Genomic DNA, 15,151 nt, shown 5'->3' with positions numbered 1-15,151 from the left:
ACATGTCACAATTCATGTGACTGTACTTACTCATAGGCATATTGATCACATTGACAGAGGCCATTTGTAAACCTCTACAGTGCTGCGATAGGATATGGCCAGCATGAAAGAAGAGACTATGGCTAAGGGCTGTCCGGACCCTGCTAACGAGCCCAGGGGAGAGTTCCAGGGTCTCTCAGAGTCTGCCAATAAGGGCAGCGAGTGCTTTATAAATACCTGGAGTCCCAACAAGTATCTCCAGCCGACATTAACCCTTGGAGATTCCAGAATCATTGTACACGGCCGGTCAGTCCGAGCTTCCCTCTCCGCTCCTGCCCCCAGAGCACACACCCTGCTACATCTCACCAATTCCCAGACCAAGCCTCTGCAAGGTCACTCAACATCAGCCAAGCGAGCAGCTGCTGGGCTCACCCTTGGGGGCTGCACAGCAGGATCTAAGCCATGAGGTGTGTCCACAGAAACTAGCAAGCTGTGCAGCAGCCTCAGCAGCATGGACTCAGGCAGGGGAATGATAGCATCTGCTGATGGATGAGGAGTTTCAGGAGTAAACATGGAACACTCCTTCTCAATCATGGCCCAGAGCTCTCCCTGGCAGCCAGAGGGAGACACTAGTTAATCATTAAACTGGGCTGGGAAACTGGTAAGTTTCCAGTCTATCAAACCCAAAGGTCTTTCTCAGCAGCAGCCTAGGGAGAGAGCATTCTCATCTTTACACAGTCACCCACGCTCCTTCCTGCAGCAGGGTCCCTCAGCAAGCTTTGCCTTTGCCGAGCAGACTATCTGGCCAGGTGCACGCGTTTCCCCGACAGAGGAGACCCTGCATATACTCCAAGATTACTGACACAAACAGTGGGAATTCCAGAACAGTGAGTACTATGGGTATCCACCCCCCATCCCCACCATCAGGTTCTGGCTCAGCACAAGCACAGAGCTGTGTTAACCTGTGGAACTCATTGCCACAACATGCCAAGTCAAAGATCTCATTAAGTTTTTTTTTTTTAAAAAGGGATTAGATCTATAGGAATATCTTCCTGAATTATCCCAGCTAGGATAGACACAGTAGAGGGATATCAACCTTCATGATTTAGGGCACAAGCCAGGGGTTAAGAGTAAGCATCCCCCATGGACACGTTACTGCATAGCTATTCATTAATTCAGCTTTTACATCTTCCTCCAAAGCATCTGAGAGGCTATTGGACTGCAAGGACCATTGGTCTGACTGACTATGGTGCGTATCTGGCCCCTATTCCCCACAGGACCTGAGCACCTCACAGTCTCAGGGTATGTCAGCTGCACCACTGTACACACAAGAGCGACAGAAGGGGCTTTCCACCCTTGTAGTAAAACCGCCCCGGACCTAGCAGCATCTACAATGTGGGCTAGGTCAAACTAACCATGTTGCAAAGGGCATGACATCTCCCACAGCCCTGAGCAATGGAGCTAGGCAGACCTAAGTTGTACATGTGGCCTATGCTTTAATGATTTGTCCACCCAACGCCCTGCGAGGCAGGGCAGTGCTGTTCTCCCCATTTTCAGATGGGAAATGGAGGCAGAGTCTAAGCAACTTGTTCAAGGTCATAGAACCACAGGGCTAGAAGGGACCACAAGGCTCATCTGGTCTAACCCCTTGCCAAGATGCATGATTTGTTGTATCTAAACCAGCCAAGGCAGATCCAGCCTCCTTCTGAAAAGCTCCAGTGAAGGAACTTCCACGACCTCCCAAGGTATCTGTTCCATTGTCCTATAGTTCTTACAGGGAGGGAGTTTTTCCTGAAATTTAATCTAAATCTGCTCTGCTGCAGTTTGAACCCATTGCCTCTTGTCCTGCCCTCTGTGGCAACAGAGAACAACTTTTCTCCATCTTTTTTACAGCAGCCTAATATCTGAGGGTGGCTATCATTTCCCCGCTTAATCTCCTTGTTTCCGAACTCAACATACCCCGTTCCTTCAGCCTTTGCTCATATGGCTGCATTCCACCCCTCTGATCATCTTTGTCACTCACCTCTGGATCCTTTCCAGTTTCTCTACATCCTTTCTATACATTTATAACCAAAATTGGACACAGTACTCCAGCTGAGGCCTAACCAGCACTGAGTAGAGCAGAACTATCAGCTTCCATGACTTGCACTTTTAGGTTGCATTAACAGAGGCATAGCATGCATTTGCTATTTTTTGCAACAGCATCACATTGTTGACTTATGTTGAGGTTGTGATCCACCACAACTCCCAGATCCTTCTCAGCGGTGCTGCTGCCAAGCCTGTTTTCCCCCATTCTGTCTTTGTGCATTTGTTTTTTCTTCCTTTAGTGTAGCACCTTACATTTATCTTTGTTGAATTTCATTTTGTCGTCTATAGCTTAGTTCTCCAATTTATCAAGATACCTTTGAATTTTCGCTCTGTCCTCCAACTCCCCCTAGCTTTGTGTGATCTGTGACTTTGATCAGTATATTCTCTAGTCCTACATCCAGGTCATTAATAAAGATGTTAAACACCACCAGACCCAGAACCGAACTCTGTGGAACCCCACTTGAGACCTCTCTCCAATCTGACATAATTCCATTAATAGTTACTCTTTCTTTGTGGTTGTTAAACCAATGATCTATCCCCTTAATGATAGTTCTACCAAGCCCCCATTTCTCCAGCTTTCTTAGGAGAATAGCATGGCTTTTGACACAATCCCACATGACAAAGCCCAGGTATATTATGTCTACCACATTCCCCCAACCACCAAACCGGTTACCTTGTAAAGAAAGAAATCAAGCTGCTTTGTTCACAGTAAATACATGAGGACTCCATCATCCAGGTATTCGTAAATTGAATGTTTTGTACATTGCTCTAGGAGCTTCCCAGGTACCAAGGTCAGGCTGATGGGTCTATAGTTCCCTGGCTCTTCCTTTTTAAAAGTCACACAGGAAGCCTGTGCCAGAGCAGGAAACTGACCCTAGATCTCCCAAGATCACAGCTAGCTCCCAGCTGTTTCTATGCAATGGAACAGCCACATGAAAGGAGTTTGCAAAAAGAAAAGGAGGACTTGTGGTACTTTAGAGACTAACAAATTTATTTGAGCATGAGCTTTTGTGAGCTACAGATCACTTCATCAGATGCATTCAGTGGAAAATACAGTGGGGAGATTTATATACATAGAGAACATGAAACAATGGGTGTTACCATACGCACTGTAACGAGAGCGATCAGGTAAGGTGAGCTATTACCAGCAGGAGAGTGGGGGGGGAGGGGACACCTTTTGTAGTGATAATCAAAGTGGGCCAGCAGTTGTCAAGAACGTCTGAGGAACAGTTTGGTGGGGGCGGGGGGAATAAACATGGGGAAATAGTTTTACTTTGTGTAATGACCCATCCACTCCCAGTCTTTATTCAAGCCTAATTTAATGGTGTCCAGTTTGCAAATTAATTCCAATTCAGCAGTCTCTCGTTGGAGTCTGGTTTTGAAGTTTTTTTGTTGAAGAATTGCCACTTTTAGGTCTGTAATCGAGTGACCAGAGAGATTGAAGTGTTCTCCGATGGGTTTTTGAATGTTATAATTCTTGACATCTGATTTGTGTCCATTTATTCTTTTACATAGAGACTGACCAGTTTGGCCAATGTACATGGCAGAGGGGCATTGCTGGCACATGATGGCATATATCACATGGGTAGATGTGCAGGTGAATGAGCCTCTGATAGTGTGGCTGATGTGATTAGGCCCTATGATGGTGTCCCCTGAATAGATATGTGGACACAGTTGGCAATGGGCTTTGTTGCAAGGATAGGTTCCTGGGTTAGCGGTTCTGTTGTGTGTGGTGTGTGGTTGCTGATGAGTATTTGCTAGAGGTTGGGGGGCTGTCTGTAAGCAAGGACTAGCCTGTCTCCCAAGATCTGTGAGAGTGATGGGTCGTCCTTCAGGATAGGTTGTAGATCCTTGATCGAGAGGTTTTAGTTGGGGACTGAAGGTGATGGCTAGTGGCGTCCTGTTATTTTCTTTGTTGAGCCTGTCCTGTAGTAGGTAACTTCTGGGTACTCTTCTGGCTCTGTCAGTCTGTTTCTTCACTTCCGCAGGTGAGTATTGTAGTTGTAAGAATGCTTGACAGAGATCCTGTAGGTGTTTGTCTCTGTCTGAGGGGTTGGAGCAAATGCGGTTGTATCGTAGAGCTTGGCTGTAGACAATGGATCGTGTGGTGTGGTCTGGATGAAAGCTGGAGGCATGTAGGTAGGAATAGTGGTCAGTAGGTTTCTGGTATAGGGTGGTGTTTATGTGACAGTCGCTTATTAACACCGTAGTGTCCAGGAAGTGGATCTCTTGTGTGGACTGGTCCAGGCTGAGGTCGATGGTGGGATGGAAATTGTTGAAATCATGGTGAATTCCTCAAGGGCTTCTTTTCCATGGGTCCAGATGATGAAGATGTCATCAATGTAGCACAAGTAGAGTAGGGGCGTTAGGGGACGAGAGCTGAGGAAGCGTTGTTCTAAGTCAGCCGTAAAAATGTTGGCATACTGTGGGGCCATGCGGGTACCCATAGCAGTGCCACTGACTTGAAGGTCTCCATTGTCCCCAAATGTGAAATAGTTATGGGTAAGGACAAAGTCAAAGTTCAGCCACCAGGTTTGCCATGACATTATCGGGGATAGTGTTCCTGATGGCTTGTAGTCCATCTTTGTGTGGAATGTTGGTGTAGAGGGCTTCTACATCCATAGTGGCCAGGATGGTGTTTTCACGAAGGTCACCGATGGATTGTAGTTTCCTCAGGAAGTCAGTGGTGTCTCGAAGATAGCTGGGAGTGCTGGTAGCGTAGGGCCTGAGGAGGGAGTCTACATAGCCAGACAATCCTGCTGTCAGGGTGCCAATGCCTGAGATGATGGGGTGTCCAAGATTTCCAGGTTTATGGATCTTGGGTAGCAGATAGAATGCCCCAGGTTGGGGTTCCAGAGGTGTATCTGTACGGATTTGTTCTTGTGCTTTTTCAGGGAGTTTCTTGAGCAAATGGTGTAGTTTCTTTTGGTAACCCTCAGTGGGATCAGAGGGTAATGGCTTGTAGAAAGTGGTGTTGGAGAGCTGCCTTGCAGCCTCTTGTTCATATTCCGACCTATTCATGGCGACGACAGCACCTCCTTTGTCAGTCTTTTTGATTATGATGTCAGAGTTGTTTCTGAGGCTGTGGATGGCATTGCGTTCTGCACGGCTGAGGTTATGGGGAGTTTGTTACAATCCCACAACACTGTCCTATGGACTTTGCAGCCATGTTTATCAGGACAAATACAGGCCTTGCAGAGAACTAAACCAAATCATCAATACAGCTGGCGACATCTCTGAGTAAACTTTTTTTACCAAAACATGCTGATTTGGGTCAACAAATTTGGGTTAATTTTGCCAAATTGTTTCAGCCAACTATATTTTTTTTTGAAAAAAACATTTACAACATTATCAGACTGGCACATTTTGATTAGAGACGAGGTGGGTCAGGTAATATCTTTTACTAGACCAACTTCTGCTGGTGGAAGAGATACACTCCTCTCCAGGTCTGGGACAAGAAACAGAGGGCTTGTCTACACTGGAAACACTACACTGGTGCAGCTGCTGTGTAGACATTACTTCTGGCAACAGAAGGCTAGTTAGGGCCGGTCTGCACGGCACGGTTAGGCTAATGCAAGGCAGTGTATGTCAGCTGAGCTGTGGATGGGTCTACACTTAATGTCACTCCTGCCAGTGTCAGTGCCCCACTACATGGGCATAACACCTCCGCCTTCCCAAGCAGCAGAGTCATGGTGTATGTAGTTAAAATGACGCAGTGCTAGCAAAGACACTGCATTACGTAGGTCGAAGGTTACTGGCCTTCAGGAAACGTCCTCCAGGCCCCACCCTGATGGCTCTGGTCACTGTTGTGAACTCCACTGCCCAGGAGTCATGTGGACATGAACCGCCCCTCCCCTTTAGAGCCCTGAAAACTTTTGAAATTCCTTTTCATAGTTGTCTGGCTTGGTGAGCACACCAAGCATCTCCATTTTGTGTGTGTAACTGCCCAGCTGACCAGGCCAACTACACACTGCAGACACACTCCTACTGGGAATACACAAGAGGTATTCGCAAACAGGAAAGGAGTACTAGTGGCACCTTAGAGACTAGTCCTCCTGTTCTTTTTGCGAATACAGACCAACATGGCTGCTACTCTGAAACAAGAGGTATTGGATCTCCCGGGCCTGTGGGGAGAAGAGGTCGTGCAGACCCAGCTCCGACCCGTCTGTAGAAATGTGGACATCTATGAGCAGATTGCTCAGGGGATGCCAGAGAAAGGATCCCGCAGGAATGGCTGCGCCACATGAAAGTCAATGAGCTGTGGTAGGCAGACCAGAAAGCCAGGGAGGCCAACAATCGATCAGGTACAGAGTCACAATCCTGCTGGTTTTACAAAAAGCTGAAAGCTGTCTTTGGCAGAGACCCCACCATCACCCCCAAGAGCTCTGTGAATACTTCAGAGGAACCAGAGTCACAGCCCCCTCCTGTGAACAGCAAGGAGGAGGAGGAGTGTGGGGGACAAATGACCGGGGATCCAGTAGCACAGCAAGCCAGGGCATGTATTTGACTCCACCGGAGTCCAGCCAGTTGAGCATAGGCAAGCCTGATGCAGGGGAAGGCGCATCTGGTAAGTACACGGTTTGCTTTGACATTACAGGGCTGGAACCCCCAGAATAGCCGGACATCTGTTGATTTACTCATTTAGACTTGTGGTAGAAGTGGTCGTGAAACAAGCAAGAGGTGGAGTTGCTATCTGCTTTTCATTCCCCGCTAGAATTAGTGCAGCGGGATGTCCTGTGAATCTGCCATAGAGATCTTGACGAAACTTTCATGGAGCTGCTCTGCAATCCTCTGCTGAAGGTTTCTGGGGAGGGCTGAGTCACTGTGCCTCAGTGGGTCACAGCTGAAGATGCCAAATTCAGGACAAACTGCTGAGAAATAGGACAGGCTCACCCCAAACAGGTGGTTATTCTCTCATTAGATTATACCAAGCCAGTAACAAAAGTAAACTTCTGTTTCACCACCCTGGTTAACAGGCAGCCAAAGATGCAGTCTCCTTAGGCTGTCCAGCCTTTGTCTCACCACCCAGATCCTAGACTGATGAGTGGTTACTGAAAACCAATTTAATCAAACATAGGGTTCTTCTAATCCCAAGAGATCAGCCACATAGTCAAGTCAATATACAATTCAGGTCTTACCCAATAATCACGCTGTTTCCAATCCTTAAGTAAAAGCTAAAGGTTTAATAATAAAAGAAAAAGAGTTAATAATGGTTAATAGATCATATACATACAAATAATTGCAAAGTCCTTATTTCCGGTTGTGCTACCTTTATTCCAGTAGCAGTGATGGTATAGATTGCTGGATAGTAAAGTCTCTCTGGTAGCTTCCAAAAGATTGGAAGACCCTCAGTCCATAGTTCAAAATGCTCCTTTTGGTTGTAAATCCACAGTCCAGATACTCAGGGCAGGAAAGAGGCAAAATGGTGATCTCAGGGGTCTTCTATATCCTTTGCCATGTTCCTGGAAATTTACTGTTTCAAACAAAGCTCCCAGTCCAGTCTGTAGAAAGTTATTAACTCAAGATGGAGTCCAGGGTCACATGAGCATAGCATATCACATGTTCTTACATAGTTTGAGGACTCTTAGCAGCAGCCATTACCCATATTCTTGCTGAGGTGTCCACAGGAAGAGCTATCTGGGCAGAATGAGTTTCTTCTATGGCCCATTGTGAGAACTAAGTGTCCTGGATGGGCCATCAACACACAGCTGTCTAGTCTTAATGTAAATGTTACTTGGTGGGCATTAGCCAGGAATACAACCCAGGCATGCCACCAGTACATAGCAAATATTCATAACTTTAGATACAAAGATGATGCATGCATATAAACAGGATAATCAATCATAACTTTTCCATTTACACCTTTAATAGACTCAGAACTGGAAGGGACCTCGAGAGGTCATCTAGCCCAGTCCCCTACACTCAAGGCAGGACTAAGTATTATCTAGACCATCCCTGACAGGTGTTTGTCTAACGTGCTCTTAAAAATCCCCAATGATGGAGATTCCACAACCTCCCTAGGCAATTTATTCCAGTGCTTCACCACCCTGGTGATTTGAAGGTTTTTTTTTTTTCCCTAATGTCCAACCTAAACCCCCCTTGCTGCAATTTAAGCCCATTGCTTCTTGTCCTATCCTCAGATGTTAAGAACAATTTTTCTCCCTCCTTATAACAACCACCTTTTATGTACTTGAAAAAGTATGTCCCCTCTCAGTCTTCTCTTTTCCAGACTAAACAAACCCAATTTTTTCAATCTTCCCTCATAAGTCATGTTTTCTAGACCTTTAATCATTTTTGTCACTCTTCTCCAGACTCTCTCCAATTTGTCCACATCCTTCCCAATAGGTGGCACCCACAACTGGACACAATACTCCAGTCGAGGCCTAATCAGCACGAAGAACAGCGGAAGAATTACTTCTTGTGTCTTGCTTACAACAGTCCTGCTAATACATCCCAGAAGGATTTTTTTTTGTTTTTTGCAACAGTGTTACATTGTTGACTCATATTTAGCTTGTGATCCACTATGATCCCCAGATCCCTTTCTGTAGTACTCCTTCCTAGACAGTCACTTCCCATTTTGTAGGTGTGCAACTGATTGTTCCTTCCTAAGTGGAGTACTTTGCATTTGTCCTTATTTCATCCTATTTACTTCAGGCCATTTCTCCAGTTTGTCCAGATCATTTTGAATTTTAATCCTATCCTGCAAAGCACTTGCAACCCCAGCTTGGTATCGTCTGCAAACTGTATAAGTTTATATGCCATTATCTATATCATTGATGAAGATGTTGAACAGAACTGGACACAGAACCGATCCCTGCGGGACCCCATTTGTTATGCCCTTCCAGCATGACTGAACCACTGGTAACTACTCTCTAGAAATGGTTTTCCAAACAGTTTTGTCCCTACCTTACAGTAGCTCCATCTAGGTTGCATTTCCCTAGTTTGTGTCCATGACATGCTCTGTACCAGGTTTTTTGCAATTGTAGAATAGTGGCAATATCAACAATATAGATGGACATATTCAATCATACAGCATCACAGGTTGCCTTATTTCTTCTGCCATGGGAGGATACTTTCTCATGCCACTCAGTGATTACTTCAGCAGGCTAGCAGCCTATGGGCCAGGGCAGCAAAAGGACCCCAGCAACAACAGCTGTGCTCTCTCTGCCCGTTACCCTCAGGAGTAAGATATCAGCTAAAGTCACCACTGACTGTGGAAAACAGTGCCAGTATTCATTGCCACTGCTCTACACACGTGCCCCCCCACTCCCGAGGGCCATACTCACCATGGCTGGTGCTGTATTTATCCCAACGAAAAGTGAGAACTTAGTGCCTACAACTTCTGGGGAATCAAGAGGAGTGAGTTCTTCTATTTCCATCATGACTACACTGACAACAGTACCTCTCTGTGTTGTATCTACGGCTGCTGCCATTGTGGTCTCCAGGGTCTCCCCCTCCACACCCGCGGAATGTTGGAACTAGAGGAGGAGAAAGAAGAGTACTCAGGATGACATGTTCCAAGAGATCCTGCAAGCCTGTGCTGCATCAGGGGATGAGACCAGAGCCTGGAGGATCATCCTGGAAGACAGCATGGAGAAGGAAAGAGTGGAGAGGAGAAAGACCCAGGATTCCAAGCAGGAAAAAAGGAGAGGGAGATGCACCAGGACATAATAGGGCTTCTCAGACAAACAGCTGCTGTAGACTCTGATAGACCTGCAGGTTCAACAATCCTGTACTTGCCTCTCTCTGGAGCACACAGAGATCTCAGTAGAGGGACCTCCTTACACCCCGCCCTCAACATTCCACATGGCATCAGGGCTCACTGGATTACCCCTTCCACTCCACCCTGGGGGACGACATTAAAAACAATCACAGCTTCACATACACTGACCTGTGAAAGATACTGTTGGTGTATGTGTACCTGAAATGGAAATGTGTGTTCTTTCCCCTTCAAACATTCTGTTCCCTTAATAAACTAAATTTTAAATGTTTTTTTTAAATTGCCTGGTTCATGTTACTGAATAAATTTCTATTTTTGGATCAAGAGTCATCATTGTTAGTTCACAACATATGCTGCCTGATGCTGAGCAGGTCTGACATGCACAAATTTCCTATTTCATTTTGTTCGAGAACCTACAACGTCGTGCACAGACAGTATTAATAGGTGCATTGGCACTGTTCTATTCCTACATACACAGCAATCACTGCAAGAATCATACCAGGCTGCAAAATTGCAAGGCCAAGTTCAGCACACTACAACCACTCTGGCTCACTATTAAAATGTTCTTTCAATGCTTCATTGAACCATCACATTCTACGCTAAGCTCTTCTAATAGCCCTTGTATCTGGCTATTCAAATTCAGCAGAGATCTGCTCCACCTCCACCCTTGCAGCAAGTTTTCCCCCTTTGCTTCACAGATATTATGCAAGACACAGCCGGCAGCTATAACCATTGCGATTCCCCCCCTCCACTGAGGTCCAATCTTGTAAGTAAAAAACACCAGCGACCTTTCAAACCACCAAAGGCACATTCAGCTGTCAGTCTGTACCTTTTGAGCCGAAGGTGAAAAACTCCTAGACTGGCCACCATGACAGCACAAAGGATTTCATGAGCCAGGGGAGCAAGGGATAGACTGGGTCTCCCAGGCTCACTATTGGGATTTCAGCATTCTCAATGGTAATCCGCTGGTCAGGAAAGAAAGTCCCTGCTTGCTGCTTTCTGAACAGTCCTGTGTTCTTCAAAATGCATGCTCATGCACCTTCCTTGACCAGCCCGCATGGATCACCAGGTATGCTTTACCGACATCAACCACTGCGCGTATTACCATAGAAAAGTAGCCCTTTCTATTGATCTACTCTGCGAAGGGTGTTAAAATAGGGATGTGTGTGCCAGCTATCATCCCACTGCAGTTCAGGAAGCCCATTGCTGCAAAACCATACATTATGTCCTGCACATTGCCCAGAGTCACAGTCCTGCATAGCAGGAGGTGATTAATGACCCTGCACGCTTGCTTGACAACAGCCCCTGTGGTGGACTTTCCGACTCCAAATTGATTCCTGACTGACCAATAGCTATGTGGCATTGCAAGTTTTCACAGCGCAATTGCTACTTGCTTCTCAACTGTCAGCATGGCTCTCATTTTTGTGTTCCTCCACCACAGGAGTGAGGTGAGTTTCAGCACACAGATCCAGGAACATGGCCTTGCACATCTAAAAGTGCATCAGACATCTCCCATCATCCTGAACCTGCATTACGATGGGATTGCACCAGTCGGTGTTTATTTCTCAGCTCCAGAAATGGCGCTTCACCATCTCCAGCTACTCCGTCACTGCCACCAGCAACCTTGAATTATTTCTTTCTAGTTCCCCCAGCAAAGTGGCTTCAAGGAATCTTCATGTTCCCTGCAGCTCCTCTTGCATCTCTTCAAATTACTCCCAGACAATGCAGAATTTTGCAGAAATTAAGGTTGTGCATGCAGAATTTCTTTTCCTTTACAGAAACAGGCTGCAATGCTGCTGGCCACCACCAGGGGCCGCTGGACTCAGTGGAGCCTATAGAAGACACTGCTGGAGGAGGGAGCAGGAGGGTTCCCAGCAGCTGCAGCTCCTGGCACGCTCAGAGGGAAGGAGGCAGCGATGTGTAGGAAACTCCACACAAGCCACTCCACACTTGGGGGGGGAGGGATAGCTCAGTGGTTTGAGCATTGGCCTGCTAAACCCAGGGTTGTGAGTTCAATCCTTGAGGGGGCCATTTAGGGATCTGGGGCAAAAATTGGGGATTGGTCCTGCTTTGAGCAGGGGGTTGGACTAGATGATCTCCTGAGGTCCCTTCCAACCCTGATATTCTATGATTCTATGACCAAGCATCAGGCTGTTTCTCCCTCTGGAGCCTTGGACTCTGAGGGGTAGACGGGTGGGTGTCTGGGCTGGGGGGAGGTCCCAACGCTGGGCTCGGCTGGGGCAAGGGGAGGGGGTAGTGTATCAGCTAGGGGAGGCCCCATGGCTGGGCCCCACAGTGGAGAGGGCAGAGAAGAAGGAACTGGATTGTCGTAGGGGTTCTTTAACTCTACTCCTGAGGGAATTTTTGTGTCTGTCTGTCTGTAACAATACAGGCAAACATACTTGCTGACAGGTATTTTGAAATAATTTATCAAAATAATTGAAACTGGTGTGATTATGTGGGGTTATTGTGATAAATAAAATTTGCAGAATTTTAAAATATTGTGCACAGAATTTTTTTTTGGTGCAGAATTCCCCCAGGAGTAGCAAATAGTGCAGAGTCATGGACCCTGTACTTGCAATACTCAGAACGATAGCGCAGAGCTAGGCAGGCTCCATGCTTCTCTCAGAGATGATGGACAGTGAGGAGGGACATGTGGGTTTGCAGGGGATGTTGAAAAGAAGGCCCAAAATATTATCTGATGCAGATGAAATTATAGGATGGAGAACACTGCACTATGGGAACTTGACCCCATGCGCCCAGTCACCATTAAGCAACTCATTTTGGCCTCATCGGGCAATGCAAAAGTTACCCAAAACACCCTGCACTGGATGGTGACAGTTGCACAGTGGGAAACCTACTCCCAGTGCAATGCATTCTGCATCGATACAGGCGTTCCTGGTGAGGATGTGCACATGCACGAGTGACATGACGATTGTGACAGACGTATGCGGAGGTAACATAGGTTGACATAATTGTGTAGTGTAAATATGCCCAAGGTCTACAGAAGACTTCTTCCATCCACATAGCACTGTCTACATGGGAATTTAGGTCAGCTTAACTACACCCCTCGGGGGTGTGGATTTTTTACACCCCTGAGGGATCTAGTTATGCCAACCTAATTTTCTAGTGTCTGAGTAAATACACTTTTCACTTAATCTCTCCCAACTTGTAATACACGTGGGAGGTGGTCGCTTGCAATGAAGTGGACAATTCTAAGTTAGACTGTTGTGCATAAAGGGTTTGAAACGAGCACTTAAGGGGAGCAGGAAGGGTGGCGTGTTACAAATGGCTGTAATGAGCCATAAAACCTGTGTCCCTGTTAAGTCCATGGATTTTGGTGTCTCGGGACAGGTCTACACTTAAAATGCCGCAACGGCACAGCTGTAGCACTTCCGTGAAGACGCTGCCGATGCCGACAGGAGGGCTCCTCCCATCGCATCGGGACTCTGCCTCCCCAAGAGGTGGTAGCTGTGTCCACGCGAGACGCCCTCCCGTCCACATACCATTGTCTACTCCACCGCTTAGATTGGTGTAGCTGCGTCACTCAGAGGGGTGGACTTTTCACACCCCGAGCGACAGTTATACCAACCTGATTTCCTAGCATTGACCTGGCCTAGCAGAGTTACGAATTTAAGTGCCCAGCCTCACCTTTTGAAGGTGTTGCGCAGGTTTCCCTGGAGGACAAATATTGGAAGATCACATATGGAGTGATTGCTTTTTGAGATGTCTTTGCCCACAGGTAAGATGAAGTTTTTGCATTATTTTTCCGTGTAAGTTCACTTGAGAGCATAGTGATGGTCTGGTTTCACCCACATAGTTATGGGGGCATTTTGGGCTTTGGATGAGGTACACCCTATGTGATAGGCACGTGTAGAACCCATGAATCTTGAAGTGTATAGTGTGGGGGGTGTTGGTCATCGTAGAAGTGGAGAGATGTCTGCAAGTTTTACATATGTTGTTCTGCCAGGACCTGGTGCCACTGAGTTGGTGGGTCCTGGTATGAGGGGAGCTTGGCTCCTGATGATGAGCTTGGTGAGACTGGGTTGGGTTGTTTGCAAAGAAGTCAAGGGGGCTTGGGAAGAATGTCTTTCAGGATGTGGTCCCCATCAAATATGGGTTGTAAATTGTTTGACAATACCCTATATGGGGTCCAGTTCAGTGTGGCAAGTGAAAACAGGAGGCGTGTGGTCTCTACTTCTCTGGTGGAGTGCCCTTGTTTGGTGAAGGTGGTTTTAAGTGTGTCAAGATGTGTATCCTGGACTTTAAGTTTGGAACAAGTTCTGTGGTATCTGAGTGTCTGACTGTAGATAACTTTTTTTTGGTGTGTCTGGGGTACTTGCTGGATCTGTAGAGGTAAGTGTGGTGATCGGTGGGTTTCTGGTATATAGTTGTCTGTAACGTTCCATTCTCGAAGCTGAGCATGGTGTCCAGGAAGCTGGAGTTGTTAAGAGTGTTCAACCACCACCACCCATCCATGAAACTCTAGAAGCCGTAGAAATTTATGAGGGAGTCTAGATCTTCTGTCCCGACCAACACAGCTACAACTCCACTGCAAACATTTTGATTATTCAGGCTCAACTGACAGGAGGATGGGGGTGTCCCCCCCACCTTATAGCCTTTAGAGCAGTGGTTTAATCACTTACCTGAGAAGGAGGGACCTGGGTTCAAGTCCCTACTCCAGAGAATGTTCATTGGAGCAGGGACTGGAAACGAGGCAACCTCTGCCTCCCAGACAAGAGCGCTACCCCCAGGCTATAGCATCAAATCACTAATTTTCTCTGTGGCCCAACAACTGCTGAAGTATTTTATACAGGGAGTATGTGTGCGCGTGTGCGGGGGGGGGGGGCTGGATACACCTATGATTCTTTACACTTAAAGCCAAAAACACCCCTTCATAAAAGCCAAAGAACAAAAAAGGAATGAGCTTCAGGAGTAAAAAGATAATGCAGAAGTCCAGCAACAGAATGGGGGCTATCCAGGTTATTACACCCAATGCAGTATGTATTACCTGCCCTACGGCAGATGTCATATGTGTGCATTCAGTGCAAAGAGCTCCAGGCCCTCAGAGACCAAGTACGGGCTTTGGAGACCAGAGTGGCTGAACTGGAGGAGCTCAGGGAGACAGAGGTACATAGATAAGAATTTCTGGGACACAGTAGAACTGTAGAAGTGGAAGGTTGGACATATGACCAAGGAAGAGTATAAAAATATTGCTCGGGCATGTAGGAATGAAATCAGGAGGGCCAAATCGCACCTGGAGCTGCAGCTAGCAAGAGATGTCAAGAGTAACAAGAAGGGTTTCTTCAGGTATGTTGGCAACAAGAAGAAAGCCAAGGAAAGTGTGGGCCCCTTACTGAATGA

This window comes from Lepidochelys kempii, chromosome 27, assembly GCF_965140265.1.
Source record: "Lepidochelys kempii isolate rLepKem1 chromosome 27, rLepKem1.hap2, whole genome shotgun sequence".
NCBI lineage: Eukaryota > Metazoa > Chordata > Testudines > Cheloniidae > Lepidochelys > Lepidochelys kempii.
Note: the sequence above shows the minus strand (reverse complement) of the source record.